Source organism: Hyaena hyaena, unplaced genomic scaffold, assembly GCF_003009895.1.
Source record: "Hyaena hyaena isolate Hyena2069 unplaced genomic scaffold, ASM300989v1 scaffold_234, whole genome shotgun sequence".
NCBI lineage: Eukaryota > Metazoa > Chordata > Mammalia > Carnivora > Hyaenidae > Hyaena > Hyaena hyaena.
In genome coordinates this window covers 455,731-467,170 of record NW_024080865.1, presented here as the reverse complement: position 1 = coordinate 467,170, position 11,440 = coordinate 455,731, and the positions used below count along the sequence as shown (strand labels likewise).

Below are 11,440 nucleotides of genomic sequence, written 5' to 3'. Positions count from 1 at the left end.
TGGCTGGAATAGAGAGCTACACTCACTTCTCTCCAAGAAATATATGATGTATATGAGAGTTTTTGCTTGTCCCTCTAGCTTTTTAAAATGAAAACAGTTTTGGGGTGCCTGAGTGGCTCATTTGGTTAAGTGTCCAACTCTTGGTTTTGGCTCAGGTCATGGTCTTGCTATTCATGGTATCAAGTCCCACATTGGGCTCTATGCTGACAGTGCAGAGTCTTTGTGGGATTCTCTATCTCCCTCTCTCTCTGTTCTTCCCCTGCACCCCCTCCCCCACATGCATCTGCTCTCTTGCTCGCTCTCAAAATAAATAAATAAAAACAGATAAAAAATAAAATTTCTAAAAATTTTTTTTAAAATATGGGGATTAGGAGGAACTTAAGGGAGGACCATGGGGGAGGAGAAGGGGAAAAATAGTGGGGGAGAGGGAAGGATGCAAACCATGAGAAACTCTTGAATGCTGAGGACAAACTGAGGGCTGGTGGGGAGGAGGGGAAGAGGGGGTGATGGGCATGGAGGAGGGCACTTGTGGGGATGAGCACTGGGTGTTATATGGAAACCAACTTGACAATAAACTATTAAAAAAATATGGAGCACCTGGGTGCCTTAGATGGTTAAGTGTCTGACTTCAGCTCAGGTCATGATCTCTCAGCTCGTGGGTTTGAGGCCTGCATCAGGCTCTGTGCTGACAGCTCAGCCTGGAGCCTGCTTGAGATTCTGTGTTTGGCTCTCTCTCTCTGTCCCTCCCCTGGTCATGCTCTGTCTCTGAAAAATGAATAAACGTTAAAACTTAAGAAAAAATAAAATAAAATGGAAATAGTTTCTACTCGTTCCTTCCCTCCCACACACACTTTCTCACGGGCAGATACATACTTACATGAATACTCTCAGATATCGTGTGGATCCACATATTTTGGGCATGTACATAAAGCCATTTATAGGGGTTTAATCCATGAATCATAAACAGAAGATTCTCATTAGGAATGAGCAGTGGCCTCTTTAAGCTTGCATAGTGCTTATAGTATTTGAAGATGGAAAACTCAGCGTTTTATAGGAGGCTCATAGATTCACAGTGGACTCTGCATTTTAATAATAAAAACTCAGAAATGGTAGTAAATCCAAGAGGCAATAATAATCTGATATGATTGCAGCGCTGTATTCATGGCTTGGCATAGAGTAAGTTGTCAAAACTTTTTGCTGAGAAAAAAAATGACACTCTCCCATTTTGTTTTTTTACAAATAGTTTATTGTCAAATTAGTTTCCACATAACACCCAGTGCTCATCCCCACAAGTGCCCTCTTCCATGCCCATCCCCCCTTCCCCCCACATCCATCAGTCCTCAGTTTTTGTCAGCATTCAAGAGTCTCTCATGGTTTGCCTCTCTCCCTTTCCCCCACCATTTCCGCCCTTCTTCTCCCCCTTGTTCCTCCGTCAAGTTCCTCCTAATCCTCCTGTACGTGCAAACATATGATATTTGTCCTTCTCTGCCTGACTTATTTCGCTCAGCATAACACCCTCAAGGTCCATCCATGTTGCTACACATGGCCAGATTTCATTTTTTCTCATTGCCATGTAGTATTCCATGGTATAGATAAACCACATCTTTTTGATCCATTTGTCCAATGATGGACACTTAGTCTCTTTCCATGTTTTAGCTATTGTGGAGGACACTCTCCCATTTTTAATGACTGCATAAGAGAAATAGAGGTTTTCAGGACAAAAAGTGACAAAGCAGAGCTTTTGGGAAAATCACCAACTTCAGGAAAATAGCAGGTACCCCCAGATTGTTAAGGGCTAAAGCAATTGTTAAGTTACTTGGTAAACTTCAACAGGGCTGTGGACAGCCTCAGGCAGATTGGTTATTCTTCAGTGAATGAAATGTCTTTTTTAGTGTCAAACTGGCTATGTTTCGGGAGCCCATTTTTCAGGGACTGTAGCTGTTCTCAGCAGCCCACACAAAGCCCTCAAGGGCCTGGGCACTCACTCCACTGCCGAGGCATCCACTTTCTCCTCTTTTCTCCTCTTGCTCTCAAATTAGTGTGACCAAAACCCTATCTTTATGTGGGTCAGGGCTTCCTTTTTCCTTAAAACATCTTTTTTTCACTTTAAAAACAAACAAAACCACTCTTCTATTTCAGAAATTCTTTGCACTTCTTTATTTCCTGTTGGCTTATTCAGAGGCATTTTTTGCTAATGAAGTTTCAAGATGATTTCTTGAAACCATTATGAAGTTATGTAACTCTGCTGATTTAAAACTATCTTTGCTAAATTCTTAACTGGTGAGTCTCTTTCTCTTTTCAGAGAAGAGGCTCCTTAACTAATGATGGTCTTAACATCAAAACTCAAGTGGATTTTGCACTGTATGGATCTCAGTTTCTCAGAATGTCAATCCATTAGGCATATTCCCCCTTCCTACTCTTCCCTGCACCCCCGAGTCTAAGTCCAGATTTAATAATCCTCTGTTCTGTAACAATTGTTATTACCTCCTGTTTTAATCTTGCTGATTTATACTGTTTCACCAAAACCTACCTGTGGACTCCGAGGGTCTACTATGGGCTTGTTTGGGGGGTCCTGACACATGCTGTCAAGAAAAGAACCTTGTACTGGATGTGGGGCCCAGTGCCTGATTCTGCCTTGGTTTCCCCATCTGCAAAGCAAGAAGCTTGTAGTGGATGTCTATGGTTCCTTTAGTCCCAGGACCTGATCTGCCCAATGCTTGATGCCAGCCAGACATTCTGTTTCTAAACACCTCAGAGAAGGAAATTCTAGAGTCCAGGTTTCCTTAATTTTTCAGCCCAGTAACTAAAAATTCCTTCCTTCCTTCAGAGAAATCTTTTCCCATTCAGTCAAGGCCTGCTGCTGCAGCTGCCTGGCTAAGTGGCATTTGCACACTGATCTATGTAGGAGGCTTTCCTTGTCTTTTTCATAAATACAAACTACCACAATTACTCATTTGTTTCCAGAATAAAGATTACAGGTACAAGAGCATGGTGCAAGGAAGATGGGCAGGGGCTGGGCCAGAAAACCCCTCTGTTTCTGGGAGATCCTGGCTCTCAGAATTTTGTTTCTCCATCTGTGAGGTGGGGATCTGGCCATCCTGGCCGCCGGGCTGTTTTGGGGATACGTGGAGAGGATGCACCCAAATAAATCCCCACGGAGGGTGGCTATCCTCAAGGTAAGGGATTATGCTGGAGTGAAGACAGGGATGTGGCTGTGCACCGAGACCCCTCAGGAGTGGCTTTCACCCCACAGAATCCTTGGTGGAATGCGGTGGGTTATAAACAAATGGAAAGAATAAAGTGGAAATAGAGCTTCGCAGAGAACCTGGCTTCCTGGGACTCAGTTGGGGTACTGCGCAGGGAGCCGTGTATTTGGAACACTGCGGCTCCCTTCTGTGCCTTCCTCGACTCCGGCTTAAAAACAAACACAAAAACTTTCCCGAACTTTCCCATTCCTCCGTGGCCTGGCTGCGAACGCTGAAATTCCATCCCGTGTTTGTTGTCACCCGCGGGCCCGTTTCCATGGTTACCCAGATTCCAGGCCCTGGCCCAGGGCCCACCACAACCCATCCCTCAAAGTCTCCTTGGCGGAGGAGAAACATTCCTCCTCACTGCTCACTACGTCCCTCCACGGCCCTGTCGCAGCCGCGTTCCTGTGCGATGTGCATGTTCCAGCGTTCTGGGTGGTTCTGTTCAGCATCAGTTTGGGGGTAAGCGCAACATAACAATTTGCTCCATTTCTCTTTTTCCTCATTTAAGCTGAGGAATTACTTTCTTGTACCAAACATCGCACCCTTGACTCCAGATGGTTCTCATTAAAATTCCAGTTCCTTTTTTTGCAATTCCTTTTTTCCCCATTCTCCTCACACTGTTATGTCAAAAATAAACACCAGAATGAGGACTGAATGTGGGGTCTTGAGTACAGCAGCTCCAATGAATGGAATCTTTTCAGAGCCCCCTGGAGTGGCCAAGGAGCCCCCAGGTCCCCTTCTTAAAGATGGCTACTTCACCTTTCATGGGGCTTCATAAATATGCACTGGCATGTGTGTTGGGGGTGGGGAGTGCCCTTGGCCATGAGCTCTGCAGGCCCCTGGAGAGCCAGCTAGGTAGGTCCCTACTCGCCAACAGGTTCTGGCCCTGACTGCCTGCCGAGGGACTGGGCAGGGGCCTGCTGTCAATCCCTGTTCTTGCCCACGAAGGCCTCTGAAGTTACTCAGGACACTGGCTTCAGGAGTGAGGCACACTTGCTCTAAGAAGTCAGTGGGAAGGATTGCCAATGCTGTTTGCTGTTTTAGCAGCTGTGCAAGGCATAGGCTTTGGTCCCCACCTCTGAAAAAAATCCGCTTGCACAGAAAAAGCGTGTGTGGGTCCAAGGATGTGTATTTGATGCATTTTATTTCTAACTTTATATTATGAAAAAAGTTTTAAAACGGAAAAGTTGAATGAAGTGCAATGAATACCCATATTGCTTCACCTAGGTTCAGTGCGTTACTTTTTGTCATGTTTGCTTTCTCCTTTTCTAGATAGATGATAGGTGGATAGCAGACAGGTCAATTAATCAATCTCTATATTTTGCTTAGGCATTTGAGAGTTGGAAGCTTGCCCCTACAGTGTGACCCTATAGTATGTGCCCCTATAGTAAGTATGACCTCTTAATTTATATGTTAATACATAAATATGTATTAATGTACTATATGACATTCTAATAGAATACATTCCTACTGTAAAATATTCAGACATTCAAATAGTACAGACAGGAGGTACAAGTCCTGCCCAAGCCCTTCCTCCAGCCTCCCCCCCACCCCACAGAGTAGCTTGGTTTGTGCCCTTCCTGACCTTTGGCTATGTTTATGCGGATATATGCATGTTTAAATAGAAACACATTCTGTTATATGTATTTTTAAACGTAAATGAGATCATACTATACGTACTGTTTTGCCATTTATTTTTCACTTGGAAATATGTCTGGGATCTTTCCATATTAGTGCTTGGAGCTCGGCCTCATTCTTTAACTGCTGCAGAGCATTCCAAAGAATGGCTGTACAATAATTTTCTTAACTGTTCCCTCTTGATGGACAATGCAGCTAGTTGTTGTTATCTTTCCATTACTCACAATGATGCAGTTAATATCTGTGGAAAATGTGTTTTTGAGGACATGTAGTAGTATTTCTCTTCAGCCAATGCCTAGAGGCCTGATGCCCTCTCTGGGTTTGATATGATGCATGCATAAATGCATGCATAAATATGATTTATATTTGGGTAGATTCTGCCAAACGGCTCTTCAAATGGTTGCAGCGACGTACGTAAGCTCTAATAGAGAGCCCCTTTCCCCTTACCCTCAGCAACACTGAATTTTATCTATGTTTTTTGGGTTTTTTGTTTTGTTTTTTATTTTTGAGAGAAAGAGAGAGACAGTGTGTGAGTGGGGGAGGGGAAGAAAGAGAGGGAGACACAATCCAATGCAGGATCCAGATTCTGAGCTGTCAGCACAGAGCCCCATGTGGGGCTTGAACCCATAAACAGCAAGATCATGGCCTGAACTGAAGTTGGACGCCTAACCAACTGAGCCACCCAGCCACCCCATCCATCTTTGTAATCATTCATATTCTGATCAGTGAGAAATCATTTCACTGTGGCTTTAGTTTGCATTTCTTTGATTTTTTAAAAATGTTTTATTTATTTCTAGGAGAGAGAGAGAGAGAGAGAGAGAGAGACAGCGTGAGCAGGGGAGGGTCAGAGAGAGAGGGAGACACAGATTCTGAAATAGGCTCCAGGCTCTGAGCTGGCAGTCAGCACAGAGCCCGATGCGGGGCTCGAACCCACGAACCGTGAGATCATGACCTAAGCGAAAGTCGGATGCTTAACCGACTAAGCCACCCAGGTGCCCCGCATTTCTTTGATTTTTAATAAGGCTGACCATTGTTTCAGAGTTTAGCAGCTACTCTGCTTAGTTTATGTAGAAAGATAAGTAGAAAGAGAGTAGGGAAGCTGCTTGATTTAAAATATGACATTGCTGCTTACGATTTGTGAGATCAGATGAAAAAGTAGGACTGACCCCCAAGCTCCAGCTCAGGACACCTGCCAGAGGAGCCTCTTCTTCTGCCATGACCAGGAAACTGGGGATTCGAGAGGCTGTGCCTCAACTGCTGACTTGATAATCTGGAAGCCTGGAGGCCTCAGACATACCTGGTGTCCAGGACCATGCTGCCTCAGCTGCACTGTGGATACCTTACATCCTATCCACAGCGCCTATGGAGCTGGAGACTACATCTAGACGGTAAGATTGCTGCTATGTTGATGCAGGGAAATAAAAAAGCAAACCAAAGAAAAATAAGCACCTCCTTTAACCCTGAGTGTCACGAGAGTCAGTCGATCTCTTGATGGTATATCTGCCCTGGCTGGTTACGTACAGAAGCTCAGCTCTAAGGGAGCCTGGGAATTGTAGGCATTATCATTTTTTAAAATGTTTTTTATTTATTTCTGAGAGAAAGACAGAGACAGCATGAGCAGGGGAGGGTCAGAGAGAAAGGGAGACACAGAATCTGAAACAGGCTCCAGGCTCTGAGCTAGCTGTCAGCACAGAGCCCAGCATGGGGCTCAAACCCACCAACCGTGAGATCATGACCTGAGCCGAAGTCGGACGCTTAACTGGCTGAGCCACCCAGGTGTCCCGGCATTATCTTTTTAGGTTCCAACATGCAACAAGCTACAGGATAGTAGGCATGGAATTGAATGAATCAATATGAAATATCAGCCATAAACCTATTTTCATGTTTTTTTAAAATTTTTTTTTAATGTTTTATTTATTTCTAGGAGAGAGAGAGAGAGACAGCGTGAGCAGGGGAGGGTAATAGAGAGAGGGAGCCACAGACTCCGAAACAGGCTCTAGGCTCCGAGCTGGCAGTCAGCACAGAGCCCGACACGGGGCTCGAACCCACGAACTGCGAGTTCATGACCCAAGCGAAAGTCGGACGCTTAACCGACTAAGCCACCCAGGCGCCCCTATTTTCATGTTTTATATCTTTTTTTTTCTGTGAAGTGCTTAATTAAATCTATTGCCCATTTTTCATCTGGGTTATCTTTTTCTTATTAATTTATAGAAGCTTTGTAGGTTATCTGGAAAAGAATCTTTTGTCTGTTATATATGTTAAAACGAGCTTCTACTTTTACCTTTTTTGTTCTGTAGAAATCTTGAGTTTCTCTGTTTTCGTACTTTGTGGTTCTTTGGGTTTTACTTTGGAAGGCCTCCCCTACTTCAAGTTTCCTAAAGTATTCAGCTACATTTCTCCCTAACATCTTTAACAGTTTTTTAGGTTTAATTCTTTAAACCATCTTGAATATGCGGTTTGAGGTAGGGATCAATCTTAGTTTTGTTTTTGTTTATCCAGATTGTCCCAGCCTAGTTTGTTAAATCAATTTTTTTTATCCTACATTAAATTTGGAGAAGTTTGTAAAATATAGAATGCTCTCTTAGCTTTCTTAGGTTTCTCTGATGCAGAACAAGGCAGGGTAAAACTTTAAAAAAATTAACTTGTCATCACTTCACATTTTAGTTCTTTTTAAAATAGGGGATTGTCATTTCCTGAAGCACAGATATGACAAGATCATTCCTCTAGTCAAAAACCTGGATGTATCTCCTGTTCCTCGAGACCAAGGTCTAATCTGTTAAGAGGCTGTCTGTTCAGCAACCCCCATGGGCGTTTCCAGTATGATTTCCCTGCTTCATCTCTAGAAGGGAGGCCATAGGATTTGATTTGTCCACAAAAACAGAAGACATGTGTAGATTATCTTCCTCAGTACTTTCTCTGTGACAGTGTAATAATTTCTTTATGATACTTCTGTTACCTACCGGTGTTTCTCAGTGTGATCACCACTGGTATCACAGTTCTTTATTGCGATATATTTAACAGCCCTGGCCAACATACCACTAAATGCAGCAGTGTTCTCTGACATCTACTTCCCCATCATCCCAGTCACTGTGACGGCCAAGAAAACCTCCCACCTGTTTCCAAACATACCAGCTCTACTCTCAGTGAGAAGGAAGGAAGAGAGGGAGGGAAACACTGAGATTGAGAGAGAAATGACAGGATATCATTACTATAAGGCCCCTTGCCAACTCTGCCTCCCATCTCTAGATGTCTAAATCTAGCCTTTCAAAGGCTGTCTTTTCCATAAAGTGTTCCTAAATCCCCATAGCTGTAGATTATTCCTTTTCCTTTTTAAAAAATGTAATCTCTACCTAATGGGGGAGCTCAAACCCCAAGACCAAGAGTCAAATGCTTTACTGACTGAATCGACCAGACATCTTGATTATTCCTCTTCCAAGGCATTTTTTCTACATCTGTTTATCCATTCATCCACCCAGCCATCCATTCACTTCTCCATCTATCCAGTAAGTATTTAGTGAGCACTTATAGTGCACCAGCCACATTGGCCACTTTCTTCGTAGATTATCACCCTTGGCATAAGTGTTTTACCTGGACTAATATGTTGTCATCTCAGGTAGACTTCCACATCTGATCCAGGTTGGCATCTCCCAGAGTGCTTTGTACAGAGTTGGCACACTTGCAGAATGTCAGCAGAATGAAAGTTACTGAATGCTGATGCAAGTTTTAACACATACCCCAGGTTTGTATTCAAAATCAGTGAGAATATTTTTTTAAGCAATGCTATTCTGATTTTTATAATATCTACATTATTATTTTTTAAGATTACCCATAATCCGACCACTTTTTCAGGAGATAATGTAAGATATGGCAGTTTCCTTCTTGGTCAGTCTGACCTCCTCCTTAGACACAATGATTGCCAATAATTGGCTTGCCTTTCTTTCCAGACTTTTAAAAACATGTTTACGCAAATTCACATACAGATATGTCCACATGCACGTGTATTTTATTTAAATTAGCATTAAGGAGTTGCATGAAACATGAATTTGAGAATCAATTAAAAATGTACAGAGTAAATAAATTATGATATCTAACTTAACTATATATAGCTTTATAACTACACAACAGATTTGTGTGCACTGTACTTATTTTACTCCCGACCTCTGTGATGTAGGCTCAGAGGCTAACACACAGGTTCCGGGTCACACAGTCAGTAAGTGATGGAGCTAGAACCTGAATCTAGATCTTAGTGACTCCTAAGTCACTGCTGTTCCTACCATGCAAAATTTTTAATTCCTGAGGACTATTTTATGAATGATTATTTACAGAATAAAATTATTCTTTGCTTGACTTCAGAGTATCAACATAGAATTGCTTTGAAATGCTTAATTGTTTTATTGTATTGAAAACCAGCAAGAACTAATATTTTTCAAGTGCATACCATATGCCAGAAGCGATTCTGAGTGCTTTATTTGTGTTGGCTCATTTGGTACCTCAATAAGCCTATCATGGGAGCAGTACTGTCAACCCTATTTCCAATCCAAGAACAGGTTCACAAAGATAAATGACTTGCTTGGGAACGGGTAGCTGGTGCATGCTACACTGGGTTCCGACCCTAGATTTTTCTGCCTCCAAAGTCTATACTCGAAGCTGTTATATTTTGCAGCAGCCTGTATGTGGTTTACTTAAACATGGTATGAAGTAAGTAACTTGTGTAAAATACACAAGGTACACGCTTGCTTGACATATGTTCTACCTTAAAGGTATTTGCAGCATGAAAGAAGTCTAATGTGGAGGAAGATGTTTAGATAAGTGCTTAAAGAAGAGCCAAACAGCAAGAAAGAGAGGAATAGAAACATGCACAGAGGAGTCTTGCCTGCTTGGTTGACTGAGAGGAAGCAGGGAACCGGGTGAGAGAGGCAAGTAGCAGTCCGTGGGCTCTCTGACCCTGCCTGGGCCCATTTTTTCTAGTATGCAGCTGGAGCCACTGCTCCCTGTCCTCCTGGGCTGAGGACTCAGACTCGTGAGCACCTCATCTCCCAGAGGGCAGCCCTGGATGAGCAGGAGCTGTGAGCAGAGGGGAAGGAGTAGCTCTCAGCATCCGCACAGCCCTGAGAGCTGAGAGCCAGAGAAACTGGAAGGAGAGCAGGGGGAAACACAAGAGTCAGGAAGATTAGACTGGAGACAAGGGCCTCCCTGTGTTAGCCCACGACTCCATCTGTCTGGGCTGAGCTGGGGGAGGCGGTGTAGGGTCCTAGCTGATGATAGGAGTTAGGGCATGCCCTCTGCAGAGAGGCAGGGATGCTACCTCCTCTTTCTTCCTCAAGAAATCCCTCATAGTTAGACCGTGTGCCAGTGAGAGTGAGTACCAGCCCACGTGCTTGGTGGTGGGGGCAGGCAGGCTGCTTGAGACTGAGAGGGCAGGGCAGGAAGCATGGGCAGAGATGCCAAGAGAGTGGAAGCGAGATCATGGTGTGGGTGGAGGAAAATCCCCTTTGCCCTTGGGTGGTGGCCCCCGGATAAAGGGGATCTGAGTCACCAGGGAAGGCATGGAGTAACTGGGATGGGTTTATACATCAACCACCCTCACTTCCTTTGGAGTCACTTGGTTGTTTTCAAATTCTCCACCCTTTGCCAGCTCCTGCCTCCCCTCATCATATCCAGCGTGTGTTGTGTGTGTATATGTGTATACGTGTGCAACTGGCTCTAGGTAAGAATAAAATTAGCTAAAAAACAGGAAATTGTGCCTATTTTTGACCTATAAAAACAGCTTTTTCTTTTTTTAAAAAAGTTTATTTGTTTTGAGAGGGGGTGAAGGGGGAGAAAGAGAGAGAGAGAGAGAGAGAGAGAGAGAGAGAGAGAGAGAGAATCCCAAGCAGGCTCAGCACAGAGCCTGACACGGGGTTCCATCTCACAAACTGAGATCATGACCTGAATCAAAATCAAGAGTTGGCTCCTTAACCGACTGAGCCACCTAGGCGCCCCCAAAACAGCTTTTTTGTATGGTTCAACATGATAAGGTAAACTGAAATAAAAACCCAGGCAGAAACCCTTCATGAACTCATGTGTTGACCATTGTTCTCAGCTCTATAATTGTGCTCTCGTATCTTATTTCAGTCAGGGGCTGTATTATGAGACAGCTGCACTGCTATACCTAGGGCAATGGAGTTTAAGTTCATATAGTAGTTGGCCAAAAGCCAGATGAGATTTAGGTGCAGACATGCCCTGGGATGGGTGATAACCTTGCTTCACGTTCTCTCAACTGTCCACAAAACCTTTCTTGTTGTACTTCTAGTGATTCTCTATCTACCCTCTTATCCAATGGGTAGAATGGGTCAGCGTTTTGGGGGCAACAATGACAGAGGACTCAGTCAAGCTTAGGAAACAATTTCAGCAATGAGTCTATAGGTTTTCATGAGGAATGGGAACAGCTTTCATGGTGCCTGGAGGTCTGCCCCAGCTCTCCTCCCATTGCTTCTCCTGGATGAGCCTACTTTTCTGATGGCCCAAAGGCACACAGTTGGTGTCTTGAATTCTCATTTCCAAGGTGAGGG

At 43.8% G+C, this 11,440-nt stretch overlaps 1 long non-coding RNA gene across 1 annotated transcript; it reads left to right on the top strand.

Moving 5' to 3' along the window:
- The first annotated feature begins 3,588 nt into the window (after positions 1 to 3,588).
- Positions 3,589 to 10,584, top strand: LOC120239520. Its single transcript, XR_005530450.1, has 5 exons — positions 3,589 to 3,710; positions 6,113 to 6,277; positions 8,503 to 8,628; positions 9,650 to 9,796; positions 10,525 to 10,584. It is a non-coding gene; the product is annotated as an uncharacterized LOC120239520 (long non-coding RNA).
- Positions 10,585 to 11,440: the final 856 nt, after the last annotated feature.